Genomic DNA, 24,471 nt, shown 5'->3' on the forward strand with positions numbered 1-24,471 from the left:
AATTGCCATTTTTACAGAGTTTTGCTTACTCAGAAGCTTCAATTTTGACCAATTTCAGGCACAGAAATGACTTTAAACACACTTATTTTAGTTGAAAAGGTAATAATTCACATCCAACAGTAATTTGCAGTCAAAAGATTAAATGTTAAAATTTAATCAGAATTGACCATTTTGGGAACGTTCGACAGCTCCGCGGTCATCGTTTTTCGTCTGAAAATTGATTTTTTTGACTTTACCAAAAATGATTCAAAATGTCAATTGGATCGTGCCTCATGTTGAATAACCACTTTTTAAACCCTCACAGTGACCAAAATTGCCATTTTTACAGAGTTTTGCTTACTCAGAAGCTTCAATTTTGACCAATTTCAAGCAGAGAAATGACTTTAAACACACTTATTTTAGTTGAAAAAGTAATAATTCACATCCAACAGTAATTTGCAGTCAAAAGATTAAATGTTAAAATTTCATCAGAATTGACCATTTTGGGAACGTTCGACAGCTCCGCGGTCATCGTTTTTCGTCCGAAAATTGATTTTTTGGACTTTACCAAAAATGATTCAAAATGTCAATTGGATCGTGCCTCATGTTGAATAACCACTTTTTAAACCCTCACAGTGACCAAAATTGCCATTTTTACAGAGTTTTGCTTACTCAGAAGCTTCAATTTTGACCAATTTCAGGCACAGAAATGACTTTAAACACACTTATTTTAGTTGAAAAGGTAATAATTCACATCCAACAGTAATTTGCAGTCAAAAGATTAAATGTTAAAATTTCATCAGAATTGACCATTTTGGGAACGTTCGACAGCTCCGCGGTCATCGTTTTTTGTCCGAAAATTGATTTTTTGGACTTTACCAAAAATGATTCAAAATGTCAATTGGATCGTGCCTCATGTTGAATAACCACTTTTTAAACCCTCACAGTGACCAAAATTGCCATTTTTACAGAGTTTTGCTTACTCAGAAGCTTCAATTTTGACCAATTTCAGGCAGAGAAATGACTTTAAACACACTTATTTTAGTTGAAAAGATAATAATTCACATCCAACAGTAATTTGCAGTCAAAAGATTAAATGTTAAAATTTCATCAGAATTGACCATTTTGGGAACGTTCGACAGCTCCGCGGTCATCGTTTTTCGTCCGAAAATTGATTTTTTGGACTTTACCAAAAATGATTCAAAATGTCAATTGGATCGTGCCTCATGTTGAATAACCACTTTTTAAAACCTCACAGTGACCAAAATTGACATTTTTACAGAGTTTTGCTTACTCAGAAGCTTCAATTTTGACCAATTTCAGGCAGAGAAATGACTTTAAACACACTTATTTTAGTTGAAAAGGTAATAATTCACATCTAACAGTAATTTGCAGTCAAAAGATTAAATGTTAACATTTAATCAGAATTGACCATTTTGGGAACGTTCGACAGCTCCGCGGTCATCGTTTTTCGTCCGAAAATTGATTTTTTGGACTTTACCAAAAATGATTCAAAATGTCAATTGGATCGTGCCTCATGTTGAATAACCACTTTTTAAACCCTCACAGTGACCAAAATTGCCATTTTTACAGAGTTTTGCTTACTCAGAAGCTTCAATTTTGACCAATTTCAGGCAGAGAAATGACTTTAAACACACTTATTTTAATTGAAAAGGTAATAATTCATATCCAACAGTAATTTGCAGTCAAAAGATTAAATGTTAAAATTTCATCAGAATTGACCATTTTGGGAACGTTCGACAGCTCCGCGATCATCGTTTTTTGTCCGAAAATGGATTTTTTGGACTTTACCAAAAATGATTCAAAATGTCAATTGGATCGTGCCTTGTGTTGAACAACCAGTTTTTAAACCCTCACAGTGACCAAAATTGCCATTTTTACAGAGTTTTGCTTACTCAGAAGCTTCAATTTTGACCAATTTCAGGCACAGAAATGACTTTAAACACACTTATTTTAGTTGAAAAGGTAATAATTCACATCCAACAGTAATTTGCAGTCAAAAGATTAAATGTTAAAATTTAATCAGAATTGACCATTTTGGGAACGTTCGACAGCTCCGCGGTCATCGTTTTTCGTCTGAAAATTGATTTTTTGGACTTTACCAAAAATGATTCAAAATGTCAATTGGATCGTGCCTCATGTTGAATAACCACTTTTTAAACCCTCACAGTGACCAAAATTGCCATTTTTACAGAGTTTTGCTTACTCAGAAGCTTCAATTTTGACCAATTTCAAGCAGAGAAATGACTTTAAACACACTTATTTTAGTTGAAAAAGTAATAATTCACATCCAACAGTAATTTGCAGTCAAAAGATTAAATGTTAAAATTTCATCAGAATTGACCATTTTGGGAACGTTCGACAGCTCCGCGGTCATCGTTTTTCGTCCGAAAATAGATTTTTTGGACTTTACCAAAAATGATTCAAAATGTCAATTGGATCGTGCCTCATGTTGAATAACCACTTTTTAAACCCTCATAGTGACCAAAATTGCCATTTTTACAGAGTTTTGATTACTCAGAAGCTTCAATTTTGACCAATTTCAGGCAGAGAAATGACTTTAAACACACTTATTTTAATTGAAAAGGTAATAATTCATATCCAACAGTAATTTGCAGTCAAAAGATTAAATGTTAAAATTTCATCAGAATTGACCATTTTGGGAACGTTCGACAGCTCCGCGGTCATCGTTTTTTGTCCGAAAATTGATTTTTTGGACTTTACCAAAAATGATTCAAAATGTCAATTGGATCGTGCCTCATGTTGAATAACCACTTTTTAAACCCTCACAGTAACCAAAATTGCCATTTTTACAGAGTTTTGCTTACTCAGAAGCTTCAATTTTGACCAATTTCAGGCACAGAAATGACTTTAAACACACTTATTTTAGTTGAAAAGGTAATAATTCACATCCAACAGTAATTTGCAGTCAAAAGATTAAATGTTAAAATTTCATCAGAATTGACCATTTTGAGAACGTTCGACAGCTCCGCGGTCATCGTTTTTCGTCCGAAAATTGATTTTTTGGACTTTACCAAAAATGATTCAAAATGTCAATTGGATCGTGCCTCATGTTGAATAACCACTTTTAAACCCTCACAGTGACCAAAATTGCCATTTTTACAGAGTTTTGCTTACTCAGAAGCTTCAATTTTGACCAATTTCAGGCAGAGAAATGACTTTAAACACACTTATTTTAATTGAAAAGGTAATAATTCATATCCAACAGTAATTTGCAGTCAAAAGATTAAATGTTAAAATTTCATCAGAATTGACCATTTTGGGAACGTTCGACAGCTCCGCGGTCATCGTTTTTTGTCCGAAAATTGATTTTTTGGACTTTACCAAAAATGATTCAAAATGTCAATTGGATCGTGCCTTGTGTTGAATAACCAGTTTTTAAAACCTCACAGTGACCAAAATTGCCATTTTTACAGAGTTTTGCATACTCAGAAGCTTCAATTTTGACCAATTTCAGGCACAGAAATGACTTTAAACACACTTATTTTAGTTGAAAAGGTAATAATTCACATCCAACAGTAATTTGCAGTCAAAAGATTAAATGTTAAAATTTAATCAGAATTGACCATTTTGGGAACGTTCGACAGCTCCGCGGTCATCGTTTTTCGTCCGAAAATTGATTTCTTGGACTTTACCAAAAATGATTCAAAATGTCAATTGGATCGTGCCTCATGTTGAATAACCACTTTTTAAACCCTCACAGTGACCAAAATTGCCATTTTTACAGAGTTTTGCTTACTCAGAAGCTTCAATTTTGACCAATTTCAGGCAGAGAAATGACTTTAAACACACTTATTTTAGTTGAAAAGGTAATAATTCACATCCAACAGTAATTTGCAGTCAAAAGATTAAATGTTAAAATTTCATCAGGATTGACCATTTTGGGAACGTTCGACAGCTCCGCGGTCATCGTTTTTCGTCCGAAAATTGATTTTTTGGACTTTACCAAAAATGATTCAAAATGTCAATTGGATCGTGCCTCATGTTGAATAACCACTTTTTAAAACCTCACAGTGACCAAAATTGCCATTTTTACAGAGTTTTGCTTACTCAGAAGCTTCAATTTTGACCAATTTCAGGCAGAGAAATGACTTTAAACAAACTTCTTTTAATTGAAAAGGTAATAATTCATATCCAACAGTAATTTGCAGTCAAAAGATTAAATGTTAAAATTTCATCAGAATTGACCATTTTGGGAACGTTCGACAGCTCCGCGGTCATCGTTTTTTGTCCGAAAATTGATTTTTTGGACTTTACCAAAAATGATTCAAAATGTCAATTAGATCGTGCCTTGTGTTGAATAACCAGTTTTTAAACCCTCACAGTGACCAAAATTGCCATTTTTACAGAGTTTTGCTTACTCAGAAGCTTCAATTTTGACCAATTTCAGGCAGAGAAATGACTTTAAACACACTTATTTTAGTTGAAAAGGTAATAATTCACATCCAACAGTAATTTGCAGTCAAAAGATTAAATGTTAAAATTTCATCAGAATTGACCATTTTGGGAACGTTCGACAGCTCCGCGGTCATCGTTTTTCGTCCGAAAATTGATTTTTTGGACTTTACCAAAAATGATTCAAAATGTCAATTGGATCGTGCCTCATGTTGAATAACCACTTTTTAAACCCTCACAGTAACCAAAATTGCCATTTTTACAGAGTTTTGCTTACTCAGAAGCTTCAATTTTGACCAATTTCAGGCACAGAAATGACTTTAAACACACTTATTTTAGTTGAAAAGGTAATAATTCACATCCAACAGTAATTTGCAGTCAAAATATTAAATGTTAAAATTTCATCAGAATTGACCATTTTGAGAACGTTCGACAGCTCCGCGGTCATCGTTTTTCGTCCGAAAATTGATTTTTTGGACTTTACCAAAAATGATTCAAAATGTCAATTGGATCGTGCCTCATGTTGAATAACCACTTTTAAACCCTCACAGTGACCAAAATTGCCATTTTTACAGAGTTTTGCTTACTCAGAAGCTTCAATTTTGACCAATTTCAGGCAGAGAAATGACTTTAAACACACTTATTTTAATTGAAAAGGTAATAATTCATATCCAACAGTAATTTGCAGTCAAAAGATTAAATGTTAAAATTTCATCAGAATTGACCATTTTGGGAACGTTCGACAGCTCCGCGGTCATCGTTTTTTGTCCGAAAATTGATTTTTTGGACTTTACCAAAAATGATTCAAAATGTCAATTGGATCGTGCCTTGTGTTGAATAACCAGTTTTTAAAACCTCACAGTGACCAAAATTGCCATTTTTACAGAGTTTTGCATACTCAGAAGCTTCAATTTTGACCAATTTCAGGCACAGAAATGACTTTAAACACACTTATTTTAGTTGAAAAGGTAATAATTCACATCCAACAGTAATTTGCAGTCAAAAGATTAAATGTTAAAATTTAATCAGAATTGACCATTTTGGGAACGTTCGACAGCTCCGCGGTCATCGTTTTTCGTCCGAAAATTGATTTCTTGGACTTTACCAAAAATGATTCAAAATGTCAATTGGATCGTGCCTCATGTTGAATAACCACTTTTTAAACCCTCACAGTGACCAAAATTGCCATTTTTACAGAGTTTTGCTTACTCAGAAGCTTCAATTTTGACCAATTTCAGGCAGAGAAATGACTTTAAACACACTTATTTTAGTTGAAAAGGTAATAATTCACATCCAACAGTAATTTGCAGTCAAAAGATTAAATGTTAAAATTTCATCAGGATTGACCATTTTGGGAACGTTCGACAGCTCCGCGGTCATCGTTTTTCGTCCGAAAATTGATTTTTTGGACTTTACCAAAAATGATTCAAAATGTCAATTGGATCGTGCCTCATGTTGAATAACCACTTTTTAAAACCTCACAGTGACCAAAATTGCCATTTTTACAGAGTTTTGCTTACTCAGAAGCTTCAATTTTGACCAATTTCAGGCAGAGAAATGACTTTAAACAAACTTCTTTTAATTGAAAAGGTAATAATTCATATCCAACAGTAATTTGCAGTCAAAAGATTAAATGTTAAAATTTCATCAGAATTGACCATTTTGGGAACGTTCGACAGCTCCGCGGTCATCGTTTTTTGTCCGAAAATTGATTTTTTGGACTTTACCAAAAATGATTCAAAATGTCAATTAGATCGTGCCTTGTGTTGAATAACCAGTTTTTAAACCCTCACAGTGACCAAAATTGCCATTTTTACAGAGTTTTGCTTACTCAGAAGCTTCAATTTTGACCAATTTCAGGCAGAGAAATGACTTTAAACACACTTATTTTAGTTGAAAAGGTAATAATTCACATCCAACAGTAATTTGCAGTCAAAAGATTAAATGTTAAAATTTCATCAGAATTGACCATTTTGGGAACGTTCGACAGCTCCGCGGTCATCGTTTTTCGTCCGAAAATTGATTTTTTGGACTTTACCAAAAATGATTCAAAATGTCAATTGGATCGTGCCTCATGTTGAATAACCACTTTTTAAAACCTCACAGTGACCAAAGTTGCCATTTTTACAGAGTTTTGCTTACTCAGAAGCTTCAATTTTGACCAATTTCAGGCACAGAAATGACTTTAAACACACTTATTTTAGTTGAAAAGGTAATAATTCACATCCAACAGTAATTTGCAGTCAAAAGATTAAATGTTAACATTTCATCAGAATTGACCATTTTGGGAACGTTCGACAGCTCCGCGGTCATCGTTTTTCGTCCGAAAATTGATTTTTTGGACTTTACCAAAAATGATTCAAAATGTCAATTGGATCGTGCCTCATGTTGAATAACCACTTTTTAAACCCTCACAGTGACCAAAATTGCCATTTTTACAGAGTTTTGCTTACTCAGAAGCTTCAATTTTGACCAATTTCAGGCAGAGAAATGACTTTAAACACACTTATTTTAGTTGAAAAGATAATAATTCACATCCAACTGTAATTTGCAGTCAAAAGATTAAATGTTAAAATTTCATCAGAATTGACCATTTTGGGAACGTTCGACAGCTCCGCGGTCATCGTTTTTCGTCCGAAAATGGATTTTTTGGACTTTACCAAAAATGATTCAAAATGTCAATTGGATCGTGCCTCATGTTGAATAACCACTTTTTAAAACCTCACAGTGACCAAAATTGCCATTTTTACAGAGTTTTGCTTACTCAGAAGCTTCAATTTTGACCAATTTCAGGCAGAGAAATGACTTTAAACACACTTATTTTAATTGAAAAGGTAATAATTCATATCCAACAGTAATTTGCAGTCAAAAGATTAAATGTTAAAATTTCATCAGAATTGACCATTTTGGGAACGTTCGACAGCTCCCCGGTCATCGTTTTTCGTCCGAAAATTGATTTTTTGGACTTTACCAAAAATGATTCAAAATGTCAATTGGATCTTGCCTCATGTTGAATAACCACTTTTTAAACCCTCACAGTTACCAAAATTGCCATTTTTACAGAGTTTTGATTACTCAGAAGCTTCAATTTTGACCAATTTCAGGCAGAGAAATGACTTTAAACACACTTATTTTAATTGAAAAGGTAATAATTCATATCCAACAGTAATTTGCAGTCAAAGATTAAATGTTAAAATTTCATCAGAATTGACCATTTTGGGAACGTTCGACAGCTCCGCGGTCATCGTTTTTTGTCCGAAAATTGATTTTTTGGACTTTACCAAAAATGATTCAAAATGTCAATTGGATCGTGCCTTGTGTTGAATAACCAGTTTTTAAACCCTCACAGTGACCAAAATTGCCATTTTTACAGAGTTTTGCTTACTCAGAAGCTTCAATTTTGACCAATTTCAGGCACAGAAATGACTTTAAACACACTTATTTTAGTTGAAAAGGTAATAATTCACATCCAACAGTAATTTGCAGTCAAAAGATTAAATGTTAACATTTAATCAGAATTGACCATTTTGGGAACGTTCGACAGCTCCGCGGTCATCGTTTTTCGTCCGAAAATTGATTTTTGGGACTTTACCAAAAATGATTCAAAATGTCAATTGGATCGTGCCTCGTGTTGAATAACCACTTTTTAAACCCTCACAGTGACCAAAATTGCCATTTTTAAAGAGTTTTGCTTACTCAGAAGCTTCAATTTTGACCAATTTCAGGCAGAGAAATGACTTTAAACACACTTATTTTAGTTGAAAAGATAATAATTCACATCCAACAGTAATTTGCAGTCAAAAGATTAAATGTTAAAATTTCATCAGAATTGACCATTTTGGGAACGTTCGACAGCTCCGCGGTCATCGTTTTTCGTCCGAAAATTGATTTTTTGGACTTTACCAAAAATGATTCAAAATGTCAATTGGATCGTGCCTCATGTTGAATAACCACTTTTTAAAACCTCACAGTGACCAAAGTTGCCATTTTTACAGAGTTTTGCTTACTCAGAAGCTTCAATTTTGACCAATTTCAGGCAGAGAAATGACTTTAAACACACTTCTTTTAATTGAAAAGGTAATAATTCATATCCAACAGTAATTTGCAGTCAAAAGATTAACTGTTAAAATTTCATCAGAATTGACCATTTTGGGAACGTTCGACAGCTCCGCGGTCATCGTTTTTTGTCCGAAAATGGATTTTTTGGACTTTACCAAAAATGATTCAAAATGTCAATTAGATCGTGCCTTGTGTTGAATAACCAGTTTTTAAACCCTCACAGTGACCAAAATTGCCATTTTTACAGAGTTTTGCTTACTCAGAAGCTTCAATTTTGACCAATTTCAGGCACAGAAATGACTTTAAATACACTTATTTTAGTTGAAAAGGTAATAATTCACATCCAACAGTAATTTGCAGTCAAAAGATTAAATGTTAAAATTTAATCAGAATTGACCATTTTGGGAACGTTCGACAGCTCCGCGGTCATCGTTTTTCGTCCGAAAATTGATTTTTTGGACTTTACCAAAAATTATTCAAAATGTCAATTGGATCGTGCCTCATGTTGAATAACCACTTTTTAAACCCTCACAGTGACCAAAATTGCCATTTTTACAGAGTTTTGCTTACTCAGAAGCTTCAATTTTGACCAATTTCAGGCAGATAAATGACTTTAAACACACTTATTTTAGTTGAAAAGGTAATAATTCACAGCTAACAGTAATTTGCAGTCAAAAGATTAAATGTTAACATTTAATCAGAATTGACCATTTTGGGAACGTTCGACAGCTCCGCGGTCATCGTTTTTCGTCCGAAAATTGATTTTTTGGACTTTACCAAAAATGATTCAAAGTGTCAATTGGATCGTGCCTCATGTTGAATAACCACTTTTTAAACCCTCACAGTGACCAAAATTGCCATTTTTACAGAGTTTTGCTTACTCAGAAGCTTCAATTTTGACCAATTTCAGGCAGAGAAATGACTTTAAACACACTTATTTTAATTGAAAAGGTAATAATTCATATCCAACAGTAATTTGCAGTCAAAAGATTAAATGTTAAAATTTAATCAGAATTGACCATTTTGGGAACGTTCGACAGCTCCACGGTCATCGTTTTTCGTCCGAAAATTGATTTTTTGGACTTTACCAAAAATGATTCAAAATGTCAATTGGATCGTGCCTCATGTTGAATAACAACTTTTTAAACCCTCACAGTGACCAAAATTGCCATTTTTACAGAGTTTTGCTTACTCAGAAGCTTCAATTTTGACCAATTTCAAGCAGAGAAATGACTTTAAACACACTTATTTTAGTTGAAAAAGTAATAATTCACATCCAACAGTAATTTGCAGTCAAAAGATTAAATGTTAAAATTTCATCAGAATTGACCATTTTGGGAACGTTCGACAGCTCCGCGGTCATCGTTTTTTGTCCGAAAATTGATTTTTTGGACTTTACCAAAAATGATTCAAAATGTCAATTGGATCGTGCCTTGTGTTGAATAACCAGTTTTTAAAACCTCACAGTGACCAAAATTGCCATTTTTACAGTTTTGCTTACTCAGAAGCTTCAATTTTGACCAATTTCAGGCACAGAAATGACTTTAAACACACTTATTTTAGTTGAAAAGTTAATAATTCACATCCAACAGTAATTTGCAGTCAAAAGATTAAATGTTAAAATGTAATCAGAATTGACCATTTTGGGAACGTTCGACAGCTCCGCGGTCATCGTTTTTCGTCCGAAAATTGATTTCTTGGACTTTACCAAAAATGATTCAAAATGTCAATTGGATCGTGCCTCATGTTGAATAACCACTTTTTAAACCCTCACAGTAACCAAAATTGCCATTTTTACAGAGTTTTGCTTACTCAGAAGCTTCAATTTTGACCAATTTCAGGCACAGAAATGACTTTAAACACACTTATTTTAGTTGAAAAGGTAATAATTCACATCCAACAGTAATTTGCAGTCAAAAGATTAAATGTTAAAATTTCATCAGAATTGACCATTTTGGGAACGTTCGACAGCTCCGCGGTCATCGTTTTTCGTCCGAAAATTGATTTTTTGGACTTTACCAAAAATGATTCAAAATGTCAATTGGATCGTGCCTCATGTTGAATAACCACTTTTTAAACCCTCACAGTGACCAAAATTGCCATTTTTACAGAGTTTTGCTTACTCAGAAGCTTCAATTTTGACCAATTTCAGGCAGAGAAATGACTTTAAACACACTTATTTTAATTGAAAAGGTAATAATTCATATCCAACAGTAATTTGCAGTCAAAAGATTAAATCTTAAAATTTCATCAGAATTGACCATTTTGGGAACATTCGACAGCTCCGCAGTCATCGTTTTTTGTCCGAAAATTGATATTTTGGACTTTACCAAAAATGATTCAAAATGTCAATTGGATCGTGCCTTGTGTTGAATAACCAGTTTTTAAAACCTCACAGTGACCAAAATTTCCATTTTTACAGAGTTTTGCTTACTCAGAAGCTTCAATTTTGACCAATTTCAGGCACAGAAATGACTTTAAACACACTTATTTTAGTTGAAAAGGTAATAATTCACATCCAACAGTAATTTGCAGTCAAAAGATTAAATGTTAAAATTTAATCAGAATTGACCATTTTGGGAACGTTCGACAGCTCCGCGGTCATCGTTTTTCGTCCGAAAATTGATTTCTTGGACTTTACCAAAAATGATTCAAAATGTCAATTGGATCGTGCCTCATGTTGAATAACCACTTTTTAAACCCTCACAGTGACCAAAATTGCCATTTTTACAGAGTTTTGCTTACTCAGAAGCTTCAATTTTGACCAATTTCAGGCAGAGAAATGACTTTAAACACACTTATTTAAGTTGAAAAGGTAATAATTCACATCCAACAGTAATTTGCAGTCAAAAGATTAAATGTTAACATTTAATCAGAATTGACCATTTTGGGAACGTTCGACAGCTCCGCGGTCATCGTTTTTCGTCCGAAAATTGATTTTTTGGACTTTACCAAAAATGATTCAAAATGTCAATTAGATCGTGCCTTGTGTTGAATAACCAGTTTTTAAACCCTCACAGTGACCAAAATTGCCATTTTTACAGAGTTTTGCTTACTCAGAAGCTTCAAAGTTGACCAATTTCAGGCAGAGAAATGACTTTAAACACACTTATTTTAGTTGAAAAGATAATAATTCACATCCAACAGTAATTTGCAGTCAAAAGATTAAATGTTAAAATTTCATCAGAATTGACCATTTTGGGAACGTTCGACAGCTCCGCGGTCATCGTTTTTCGTCCGAAAATTGATTTTTTGGACTTTACCAAAAATGATTCAAAATGTCAATTGGATCGTGCCTCATGTTGAATAACCACTTTTTAAACCCTCACAGTGAACAAAATTGCCATTTTTACAGAGTTTTGCTTACTCAGAAGCTTCAATTTTGACCAATTTCAGGCACAGAAATGACTTTGAACACAATTATTTTAGTTTAAAAAGTAATAATTCACATCCAACAGTAATTTACAGCCAAAAGATTAAATGTTAAAATTTCATCAAAATTGACCATTTTGGGAACGTTCGACAGCTCCGCGGTCATCGTTTTACATCCGAAAATTGATTTTTTGGACTTTACCAAAAATGATTCAAAATGTCAATTGGATCGTGCCTCATGTTGAATAACCACTTTTTAAACTCTCACAGTGACCAAAATTGCCATTTTTACAGAGTTGTGCTTACTCAGAAGCTTCAATTTTGACCAATTTCAGGCACAGAAATGACTTTAAACACACTTATTTTAGTTGAAAAAGTAATAATTCACATCCAACAGTAATTTACAGCCAAAAGATTAAATGTTAAATTGACCATTTTGGGAACTTTCGACAGCTCAGCGGTCATCGTTTTTCGTCCGAAAATTGATTTTTTGGACTTTACCAAAAATGATTCAAAATGTCAATTGGATTATGCCTCATGTTGAATAACCACTTTTTAAACCCTCACAGTGACCAAAATTGCAATTTTTACAGAGTGGCTTACTCAGAAGCTTCAATTTTGATAAATTTCAGGCAGAGAAATGACTTTAAACACTTATTTTAGTTGAAAAAGTAATAATTCACATCCAACAGTAATTTGCAGTCAAAAGATTAAATGTTAAAATTTCATCAGAATTGACCATTTTGGGAACGTTCGACAGCTCCGCGGTCATCGTTTTTCGTCCGAAAAATTATTTTTTGGACTTTGCTAAAAATTATTCAAAATGTCAATTGGATCGTGCCTCATGTTGAATAAGCACTTTTTAAACCCTCACAGTGACCAAATTGCAATTTTTACAGAGTGGCTTACTCAGAAGCTTCAATTTTGATCAATTTCAGGCAGAGAAATGACTTTAAACACTCTTATTTTAGTTGAAAAAAGTAATAATTCACATCCAACAGTAATTTGCATTCAAAAGATTAAATGTTAAAATTTCATCAGAATTGACCATTTTGGGAACGTTCGACAGCTCCGCTGTCATCGTTTTTCGTCCGAAAATAGATTTTTGGACTTTACCAAAAATTATTCAAAATGTCAATTGGATCGTGCCTCATGTTGAATAACCACTTTTTAAACCCTCACAGTGACCAAAATTGCAATTTTTACAGAGTGGCTTACTCAGAAGCTTCAATTTTGATCAATTTCAGGCAGAGAAATGACTTTAAACACTCTTATTTTAGTTGAAAAAGTAATAATTCACATCCAACAGTAATTTGCATTCAAAAGATTAAATGTTAAAATTTCATCAGAATTGACCATTTTGGGAACGTTAGACAGCTCCGCTGTCATCGTTTTCCGTCCGAAAATAGACTTTTGGACTTTACCAAAAATGATTCAAAATGTCAATTGGATCGTGCCTCATGTTGAATAACCACTTTTTAAACCCTCACAGTGAACAAAATTGCCATTTTAACAGAGTTTTGCTTACTCAGAAGCTTCAATTTTGACCAATTTCAGGCACAGAAATGACTTTGAACACAATTATTTTAGTTGAAAAAGTAATAATTCACATCCAACAGTAATTTACAGCCAAAAGATTAAATGTTAAAATTTCATCAAAATTGACCATTTTGGGAACGTTCGACAGCTCCGCGGTCATCGTTTTACATCCGAAAATTGATTTTTTGGACTTTACCAAAAATGATTCAAAATGTCAATTGGATCGTGCCTCATGTTGAATAACCACTTTTTAAACTCTCACAGTGACCAAAATTGCCATTTTTACAGAGTTGTGCTTACTCGGAAGCTTCAATTTTGACCAATTTCAGGCAAGGAAATGACTTTAAACACACTTATTTTAGTTGAAAAAGTAATAATTCACATCCAACAGTAATTTGCAGTCAAAGGATTAAATGTTAAAATTTCATCAGAATTGACCATTTTGGGAACGTTCGACAGCTCCGCGGTCATCGTTTTTCGTCCGAAAATTGATTTTTTGGACTTTACCAAAAATGATTCAAAATGTCAATTGGATCGTGCCTCATGTTGAATAACCACTTTTTAAACCCTCACAGTGACCAAAATTGCCATTTTTACAGAGTTTTGCTTACTCAGAAGCTTCAATTTTGACCAATTTCAGGCACAGAAATGACTTTAAACACAATTATTTTAGTTGAAAAAGTAATAATTCACATCCAACAGTAATTTACAGCCAAAAGATTAAATGTTAAATTGACCATTTTGGGAACTTTCGACAGCTCCGCGGTCATCGTTTTTCGTCCAAAAATGGATTTGTTGGACTTTACCAAAATGATTCAAAATGTCAATTGGATCGTGCCTCATGTTGAATAACCACTTTTTAAACCCTCACAGTGACCAAAATTGCCATTTTTACAGAGTGGCTTACTCAGAAGCTTCAATTTTGATCAATTTCAGGCAGAGAAATGACTTTAAACACTCTTATTTTAGTTGAAAAAGTAATAATTCACATCCAACAGTAATTTGCATTCAAAAGATTAAATGTTAAAATTTCATCAGAATTGACCATTTTGGGAACGTTAGACAGCTCCGCGGTCATCGTTTTTCGTCCGAAAATAGACTTTTGGACTTTACCAAAAATGATTCAAAATGTCAATCGGATCGTGCCTCATGTTGAATAACCACTTTTTAAACTCTCACAGTGACCAAAATTGCCATTTTTACAGAGTTGTGCTTACTCAGAAGCTTCAATTTTGACCAATTTCAGGCACAGAAATGACTTTAAACACACTAATTTTAGTTGAAAAAGTAATAATTCACATCCAACAGTAATTTGCAGTCAAAAGATTAAATGTTAAAATTTCATCAGAATTGACCATTTTGGGAACGTTCGACAGCTCCGCGGTCATCGTTTATCGTCCGAAAATTGATTTTTTGGACTTTACCAAAAATGATTCAAAATGTCAATTGGATCGTGCCTCATGTTGAATAACCACTTTTTAAACCCTCACAGTGACCAAAATTGCAATTTTTACAGAGTTGTGCTTACTCAGAAGCTTCAATTTTGACTAATTTCAGGCACAGAAATGACTTTAAACACAATTATTTTAGTTGAAAAAGTAATAATTCACATCCAACAGTAATTTACAGCCAAAAGATTAAATGTTAAATTGACCATTTTGGGAACTTTCGACAGCTCAGCGGTCATCGGTTATCGTCCGAAAATTGATTTTTTGGACTTTACCAAAAATGATTCAAAATGTCAATTGGATTGTGCCTCATGTTGAATAACCACTTTTTAAACCCTCACAGTGACCAAAATGCAATTTTTACAGAGTGGCTTACTCAGAAGCTTCAATTTTGATAAATTTCAGGCAGAGAAATGACTTTAAACACTTATTTTAGTTGAAAAAGTAATAATTCACATCCAACAGTAATTTGCAGTCAAAAGATTAAATGTTAAAATTTCATCAGAATTGACCATTTTGGGAACGTTCGACAGCTCCTCGGTCATCGTTTTTCGTCCGAAAAATGATTTTTTGGACTTTGCTAAAAATGATTCAAAATGTCAATTGGATCGTGCCTCATGTTGAATAACCACTTTTTAAACCCTCACAGTGACCAAATTTGCCATTTTTACAGAGTTTGGCTTACTCAGAAGCTTCAATTTTGATCAATTTCAGGCAGAGAAATGACTTTAAACACTTATTTTAGTTGAAAAAGTAATAATTCACATCCAACAGTAATTTGCAGTCAAAAGATTAAATGTTAAAATTTCATCAGAATTGACCATTTTGGGAACGTTCGACAGCTCCGCGGTCATCGTTTTTCGTCCGAAAATTGATTTTTTGGACTTTGCTAAAAATGATTCAAAATGTCAATTGGATCGTGCCTCATGTTGAATAACCACTTTTTAAACCCTCAAAGTGACCACAATTGCCATTTTTACAGAGTTTTGCTTACTCAGAAGCTTCAATTTTGATCAATTTCAGGCAGAGAAATTACTTTAAACACACTTATTTTAGTTGAAAAGGTAATAATTCACATCCAACACTAATTTGCAGTCAAAAGATTAAATGTTAAAATTTCATCAGAATTGACCATTTTGGGAACGTTCGACAGCTCCGCGGTCATCGTTTTTTGTCCGAAAATTGATTTTTTGGACTTTACCAAAAATGATTCAAAATGTCAATTGGATCGTGCCTCATGTTGAATAACCACTTTTTAAACCCTCACAGTGACCAAAATTGCAATTTTTACAGAGTGGCTTACTCAGAAGCTTCAATTTTGATCAATTTCAGGCAGAGAAATGACTTTAAACACTCCTATTTTAGTTGAAAAAGTAATAATTCACATCCAACAGTAATTTGCATTCAAAAGATTAAATGTTAAAATTTCAATAGAATTGACCATTTTGGGAACGTTCGACAGCTTCGCTGTCATCGTTTTTCGTCCGAAAATAGATTTTTGGACTTTACCAAAAATGATTCAAAATTTCAATTGGATCGTGCCTCATGTTGAATAACCACTTTTTAAACCCTCACAGTGACCAAAATTGCCATTTTTACAGAGTTTTGCTTACACAGAAGCTTCAATTTTGACCAATTTCAGGCACAGAAATGACTTTGAACACAATTATTTTAGTTGAAAAAGTAATATTTCACATCCAACAGTAATTTACAGCCAAAAGATTAAATGTTAAAATTTCATCAAAATTGACCATTTTGGGAACGTTCGACAGCTCCGCGGTCATCGTTTTACGTCCGAAAATTGATTTTTTGGACTTTACCAAAAATGATTCAAAATGTCAATTGGATCGTGCCTCATGTTGAATAACCACTTTTTAAACCCTCACAGTGACCAAAATTGCAATTTTTACAGAGTGGCTTACTCAGAAGCTTCAATTTTGATCAATTTCAGGCAGAGAAATTACTTTAAACACTTATTTTAGTTGAAAAAGTAATAATTCACATCCAACAGTAATTTGCATTCAAAAGATTAAATGTTAAAATTTCATCAGAATTGACCATTTTGGGAACGTTCGACAGCTCCGCTGTCATCGTTTTTCGTCCGAAAATAGATTTTTGGACTTTACCAAAAATGATTCAAAATGTCAATTGGATCGTGCCTCATGTTGAATAACCACTTTTTAAACCCTCACAGTGACCAAAATTGAAATTTTTACAGAGTGGCTTACTCAGAAGCTTCAATTTTGTTCAATTTCAGGCAGAGAAATGACTTTAAACACTCTTATTTTAGTTGAAAAAGTAATGATTCACATCCAACAGTAATTTGCATTCAAAAGATTAAATGTTAAAATTTCATCAGAATTGACCATTTTGGGAACGTTCGACTGCTCCGCGGTCATCGTTTTACGTCCGAAAATTGATTTTTGGGACTTTACCAAAAATGATTCAAAATGTTAATTGGATCGTGCCTCATGTTGAATAACCACTTTTTAAACCCTCACAGTGACCAAAATTGCCATTTTTACAGAGTTTTGCTTACTCAGAAGCTTCAATTTTGACCAATTTCAGGCACAGAAATGACTTTAAACACAATTATTTTAGTTGAAAAAGTAATAATTCACATCCAACAGTAATTTACAGCCAAAAGATTAAATGTTAAATTGACCATTTTGGGAACTTTCGACAGCTCCGCGGTCATCGTTTTTCGTCCAAAAATGGATTTGTTGGACTTTACCAAAATGATTCAAAATGTTAATTGGATCGTGCCTCATGTTGAATAACCACTTTTTAAACCCTCACAGTGACCAAAATTGCCATTTTTACAGAGTTTTGCTTACTCAGAAGCTTCAATTTTGACCAATTTCAGGCACAGAAATGACTTTAAACACAATTATTTTAGTTGAAAAAGTAATAATTCACATCCAACAGTAATTTACAGCCAAAAGATTAAATGTTAAATTGACCATTTTGGGAACTTTCGACAGCTCCGCGGTCATCGTTTTTCGTCCGAAAATTGATTTTTTGGACTTTACCAAAAATGATTCAAAATGTCAATTGGATCGTGCCTCATGTTGTATAACCACTTTTTAAACCCTCACAGTGACCAAAATTGCAATTTTTACAGAGTGGCTTACTCAGAAGCTTCAATTTTGATCAATTTCAGGCAGAGAAATGACTTTAAACACTCTTATTTCAGTTGAAAAATTAATAATTCACATCCAACAGTAATTTGCATTCAAAAGATTAAATGTTAAAATTTCATCAGAATTGACCATTTTGGGAACGTTCGACAGCTCCGCTGTCATCGTTTTTTGTCCGAAAATAGATTTTTGGACTTTACCAATAATTATTCAAAATGTCAATTGGATCGTGCCTCATGTTGAATAACCACTTTTTAAACCCTCACAGTGACCAAAATTGCAATTTTTACAGAGTGGCTTACTCAGAAGCTTCAATTTTGATCAATTTCAGGCAGAGAAATGACTTTAAACACTTATTTTAGTTGAAAAAGTAATAATTCACATCCAACAGTAATTTGCATTCAAAAGATTAAATGTTAAAATTTCATCAGAATTGACCATTTTGGGAACGTTCGACAGCTCCGCTGTCATCGTTTTTCGTCCGAAAATAGATTTTTGGACTTTACCAAAAATTATTCAAAATGTCAATTGGATCGTGCCTCATGTTGAATAACCACTTTTTAAACCCTCACAGTGATCAAAATTGCAATTTTTACAGAGTGGCTTACTCAGAAGCTTCAATTTTGATCAATTTCAGGCAGAGAAATGACTTTAAACACTCTTATTTCAGTTGAAAAATTAATAATTCACATCCAACAGTAATTTTCATTCAAAAGATTAAATGTTAAAATTTCATCAGAATTGACCATTTTGGGAACGTTAGACAGCTCCGCTGTCATCGTTTTCCGTCCGAAAATAGACTTTTGGACTTTACCAAAAATGATTCAAAATGTCAATTGGATCGTGCCTGATGTTGAATAACCACTTTTTAAACCCTCACAGTGAACAAAATTGCCATTTTTACAGAGTTTTGCTTACTCAGAAGCTTCAATTTTGACCAATTTCAGGCACAGAAATGACTTTGAACACAATTATTTTAGTTGAAAAGTAATAATTCACATCCAACAGTAATTTACAGCCAAAAGATTAAATGTTAAAATTTCATCAAAATTGACCATTTTGGGAACGTTCGACAGCTCCGCGGTCATCGTTTTACATCCGAAAATTGATTTTTTGGACTTTACCAAAAATGATTCAAAATGTCAATTGGATCGTGCCTCATGTTGAATAACCACTTTTTAAACTCTCACAGTGACCAAAATTGCCATTTTTACAGAGTTGTGCTTACTCGGAAGCTTCAATTTTGACCAATTTCAGGCAAGGAAATGACTTTAAACACACTTATTTTAGTTGAAAAAGTAATAATTCACATCCAACAGTAATTTGCAGTCAAAAGATTAAATGTTAAAATTTCATCAGAATTGACCATTTTGGGAACGTTCGACAGCTCCGCGGTCATCGTTTTTCGTCCGAAAATTGATTTTTTGGACTTTACCAAAAATGATTCAAAATGTCAATTGGATCGTGCCTCATGTTGAATAACCACTTTTTAAACCCTCACAGTGACCAAAATTGCCATTTTTACAGAGTTTTGCTTACTCAGAAGCTTCAATTTTGACCAATTTCAGGCACAGAAATGACTTTAAACACAATTATTTTAGTTGAAAAAGTAATAATTCACATCCAACAGTAATTTACAGCCAAAAGATTAAATGTTAAATTGACCATTTTGGGAACTTTCGACAGCTCCGCGGTCATCGTTTTTCGTCCAAAAATGGATTTGTTGGACTTTACCAAAATGATTCAAAATGTCAATTGGATCGTGCCTCATGTTGAATAACCACTTTTTAAACCCTCACAGTGACCAAAATTGCCATTTTTACAGAGTGGCTTACTCAGAAGCTTCAATTTTGATCAATTTCAGGCAGAGAAATGACTTTAAACACTCTTATTTTAGTTGAAAAAGTAATAATTCACATCCAACAGTAATTTGCAGTCAAAAGATTAAATGTTAAAATTTCATCAGAATTGACCATTTTGGGAACGTTCGACAGCTCCGCGGTCATCGTTTTTCGTCCGAAAAATGATTTTTTGGACTTTGCTAAAAATGATTCAAAATGTCAATTGGATCGTGCCTCATGTTGAATAACCACTTTTTAAACCCTCACAGTGACCAAATTTGCCATTTTTACAGAGTTTGGCTTACTCAGAAGCTTCAATTTTGATCAATTTCAGGCAGAGAAATGACTTTAAACACTTATTTTAGTTGAAAAAGTAATAATTCACATCCAACAGTAATTTGCAGTCAAAAGATTAAATGTTAAAATTTCATCAGAATTGACCATTTTGGGAACGTTCGAAAGCTCCGCGGTCATCATTTTTCGTCCGAAAATTGATTTTTTGGACTTTGCTAAAAATGATTCAAAATGTCAATTGGATCGTGCCTCATGTTGAATAACCACTTTTTAAACCCTCAAAGTGACCACAATTGCCATCTTTACAGAGTTTTGCTTACTCAGAAGCTTCAATTTTGATCAATTTCAGGCAGAGAAATTACTTTAAACACACTTATTTTAGTTGAAAAGGTAATAATTCACATCCAACAGTAATTTGCAGTCAAAAGATTAAATGTTAAAATTTCATCAGAATTGACCATTTTGGGAACGTTCGACAGCTCCGCGGTCATCGTTTTTTGTCCGAAAATTGATTTTTTGGACTTTACCAAAAATGATTCAAAATGTCAATTGGATCGTGCCTCATGTTGAATAACCACTTTTTAAACCCTCACAGTGACCAAAATTGCAATTTTTACAGAGTGGCTTACTCAGAAGCTTCAATTTTGATCAATTTCAGGCAGAGAAATGACTTTAAACACTCTTATTTTAGTTGAAAAAGTAATAATTCACATCCAACAGTAATTTGCATTCAAAAGATTAAATGTTAAAATTTCAATAGAATTGACCATTTTGGGAACGTTCGACAGCTTCGCTGTCATCGTTTTTCGTCCGAAAATAGATTTTTGGACTTTACCAAAATATGATTCAAAATTTCAATTGGATCGTGCCTCATGTTGAATAACCACTTTTTAAACCCTCACAGTGACCAAAATTGCCATTTTTACAGAGTTTTGCTTACACAGAAGCTTCAATTTTGACCAATTTCAGGCACAGAAATGACTTTGAACACAATTATTTTATTTGAAAAAGTAATAATTCACATCCAACAGTAATTTACAGCCAAAAGATTAAATGTTAAAATTTCATCAAAATTGACCATTTTGGGAACGTTCGACAGCTCCGCGGTCATCGTTTTACGTCCGAAAATTGATTTTTTGGACTTTACCAAAAATGATTCAAAATGTCAATTGGATCGTGCCTCATGTTGAATAACCACTTTTTAAACCCTCACAGTGACCAAAATTGCAATTTTTACAGAGTGGCTTACTCAGAAGCTTCAATTTTGATCAATTTCAGGCAGAGAAATGACTTTAAACACTTATTTTAGTTGAAAAAGTAATAATTCACATCCAACAGTAATTTGCATTCAAAAGATTAAATGTTAAAATTTCATCAGAATTGACCATTTTGGGAACGTTCGACAGCTCCGCTGTCATCGTTTTTCGTCCGAAAATAGATTTTTGGACTTTACCAAAAATGATTCAAAATGTCAATTGGATCGTGCCTCATGTTGAATAACCACTTTTTAAACCCTCACAGTGACCACAATTGAAATTTTTACAGAGTGGCTTACTCAGAAGCTTCAATTTTGTTCAATTTCAGGCAGAGAAATGACTTTAAACACTCTTATTTTAGTTGAAAAAGTAATGATTCACATCCAACAGTAATTTGCATTCAAAAGATTAAATGTTAAAACTTCATCAGAATTGACCATTTTGGGAACGTTCGACTGCTCCGCGGTCATCGTTTTACGTCCGAAAATTGATTTTTGGGACTTTACCAAAAATGATTCAAAATGTGAATTGGATCGTGCCTCATGTTGAATAACCACTTTTTAAACCCTCACAGTGACCAAAATTGCCATTTTTACAGAGTTTTGCTTACTCAGAAGCTTCAATTTTGACCAATTTCAGGCACAGAAATGACTTTAACCCCTTCAGTGCTAATGACAAGGGTAACTCGTCATGGAGTTTCCATTGATTTCAATGGAAAGTCAATGGACCTACTCGCACACCCCTTAGCATCCAAGTGGTTAAACACAATTATTTTAGGTAAAAAAGTAATAATTCACATCCAACAGTAATTTACAGCCAAAAGATGAAATGTTAAATTGACCATTTTGGGAACTTTCGACAGCTCCGCGGTCATCGTTTTTCGTCCGAAAATGGATTTGTTGGACTTTACCAAAATTATTCAAAATGTCAATTGGATCGTGCCTCATGTTGAATAACCACTTTTTAAACCCTCACAGTGGCCAAAATTGCCAGTTTTTTACAACGTTTTGCTTTCTCAGAAGCTTCAATTTTGACCAATTTTAGGCAGAGCAATGACTTTAAACACACTTATTTTAGTTGAAAAAGTAATAATTCCCATTCAACAGTAATTTGCTGTCAAAAGATTACATGTTAAAATTTTATCAGAATTGACCATTTTGGGAACGTTCGACAGCTCCGCGGTCATCGTTTTTCGTCCGAAAATTGATTTTTTGGACTTTACCAAAAATGATTCAAAATGTCAATTGGATCGTGCCTCATGTTGAATAACCACTTTTTAAACCCTCACAGTGACCAAAATTGCAATTTTTACAGAGTGGCTTACTCAGAAGCTTCAATTTTGATCAATTTCAGGCAGAGAAATGACTTTAAACACTCTTATTTTAGTTGAAAAAGTAATAATTCACATCCAACAGTAATTTGCATTCGAAAGATTAAATGTTAAAATTTCATCAGAATTGACCATTTTGGGAACGTTCGACAGCTCCGCTGTCATCGTTTTTCGTCCGAAAATAGATTTTTGGACTTTACCAAAAATGATTCAAAATGTCAATTGGATCGTGCCTCATGTTGAATAACCACTTTTTAAACCCTCACAGTGACCAAAATTGCAATTTTTACAGAGTGGCTTACTCGGAAGCTTCAATTTTGATCAATTTCAGGCAGAGAAATGACTTTAAACACTCTTATTTTAGTTGAAAAAGTAATAATTCACATCCAACAGTAATTTGCATTCAAAAGATTAAATGTTAAAATTTCATCAGAATTGACCATTTTGGGAACGTTCGACTGCTCCGCGGTCATCGTTTTACGTCCGAAAATTGATTTTTGGGACTTTACCAAAAATGATTCAAAATGTTAATTGGATCGTGCCTCATGTTGAATAACCACTTTTTAAACCCTCACAGTGACCAAAATTGCCATTTTTACAGAGTTTTGCTTACTCAGAAGCTTCAATTTTGACCAATTTCAGGCACAGAAATGACTTTAAACACAATTATTTTAGTTGAAAAAGTAATAATTCACATCCAACAGTAATTTACAGCCAAAAGATTAAATGTTAAATTGACCATTTTGGGAACTTTCGACAGCTCCGCGGTCATCGTTTTTCGTCCAAAAATGGATTTGTTGGACTTTACCAAAATGATTCAAAATGTTAATTGGATCGTGCCTCATGTTGAATAACCACTTTTTAAACCCTCACAGTGACCAAAATTGCCATTTTTACAGAGTTTTGCTTACTCAGAAGCTTCAATTTTGACCAATTTCAGGCACAGAAATGACTTTAAACACAATTATTTTAGTTGAAAAAGTAATAATTCACATCCAACAGTAATTTACAGCCAAAAGATTAAATGTTAAATTGACCATTTTGGGAACTTTCGACAGCTCCGCGGTCATCGTTTTTCGTCCGAAAATTGATTTTTTGGACTTTACCAAAAATGATTCAAAATGTCAATTGGATCGTGCCTCATGTTGTATAACCACTTTTTAAACCCTCACAGTGACCAAAATTGCAATTTTTACAGAGTGGCTTACTCAGAAGCTTCAATTTTGATCAATTTCAGGCAGAGAAATGACTTTAAACACTCTTATTTCAGTTGAAAAATTAATAATTCACATCCAACAGTAATTTGCATTCAAAAGATTAAATGTTAAAATTTCATCAGAATTGACCATTTTGGGAACGTTCGACAGCTCCGCTGTCATCGTTTTTTGTCCGAAAATAGATTTTTGGACTTTACCAATAATTATTCAAAATGTCAATTGGATCGTGCCTCATGTTGAATAACCACTTTTTAAACCCTCACAGTGACCAAAATTGCAATTTTTACAGAGTGGCTTACTCAGAAGCTTCAATTTTGATCAATTTCAGGCAGAGAAATGACTTTAAACACTTATTTTAGTTGAAAAAGTAATAATTCACATCCAACAGTAATTTGCATTCAAAAGATTAAATGTTAAAATTTCATCAGAATTGACCATTTTGGGAACGTTCGACAGCTCCGCTGTCATCGTTTTTCGTCCGAAAATAGATTTTTGGACTTTACCAAAAATTATTCAAAATGTCAATTGGATCGTGCCTCATGTTGAATAACCACTTTTT

Source organism: Lissotriton helveticus, chromosome 7, assembly GCF_964261635.1.
Source record: "Lissotriton helveticus chromosome 7, aLisHel1.1, whole genome shotgun sequence".
In the NCBI taxonomy this organism is placed as follows: domain Eukaryota; kingdom Metazoa; phylum Chordata; class Amphibia; order Caudata; family Salamandridae; genus Lissotriton; species Lissotriton helveticus.